Genomic DNA, 792 nt, shown 5'->3' on the forward strand with positions numbered 1-792 from the left:
ATGCAAATCATTAAGGTCCTCTTTACAGGATTTATTTTTGTTTTGTTCAGTTTCTTTTGCATAACATTAATTACATAATAGTCTTTAGGATTATGTGAATAGACAATATGATTTTAGCAGGCTTGCTCTCTATCACACACACACACACACACACACACACACACACACACACACACACCCCTCCAGTAAATTTCAGGACTTGGAACAAGCCTAGTCATTTGCTTTGGAAAGCTTGAGATGTATACTGTGTTTTTAAAATTAAGAATCTTAACAAAAGAAAACAAAAACAAATAAACACTCAGAAACTCTTCTCAGTTCTTGTCCAACCCAACCCTGAGTCAATGAGCTTGCATTTTAAAATTTATTTTCATCAAAAAGCACAGAATAATTTAAATTATTTTCATTCTATTTTCCTATATAGATAGACATACAGTCTTCATGATTAGTTGGAAATGTGCATTAGTCTTAACAACGCTACCAGGAACCGATGAAGTTTATATATTTCCATCTTTGAAGTTAAGAGTTTGTGCTTGGTTGATGGCTTTCCTGCCACAAAAAACTTAACCGTAACATGGCTGTAGCATTTTAAAGCACTTGTCTCCTACAGTTGAATGCACCAGTAACTTAAAATATCAAAGAAATGAAGGCACATGAACTTCATGGCGAAACATTTTATTTTGTGAAAATATAGTCACTTCCATTAAAGACAAGCATGAGGAATATTTTGCATCTGTTCATGTTTAAGCTAAGCATATTCTGCAACTTCTTTGCAATCACTATGGGAATAGGATT

The sequence above is a fragment of the Mastomys coucha genome, unplaced genomic scaffold (genome assembly GCF_008632895.1).
Source record: "Mastomys coucha isolate ucsf_1 unplaced genomic scaffold, UCSF_Mcou_1 pScaffold22, whole genome shotgun sequence".
NCBI classification, from domain to species: Eukaryota; Metazoa; Chordata; class Mammalia; order Rodentia; family Muridae; genus Mastomys; species Mastomys coucha.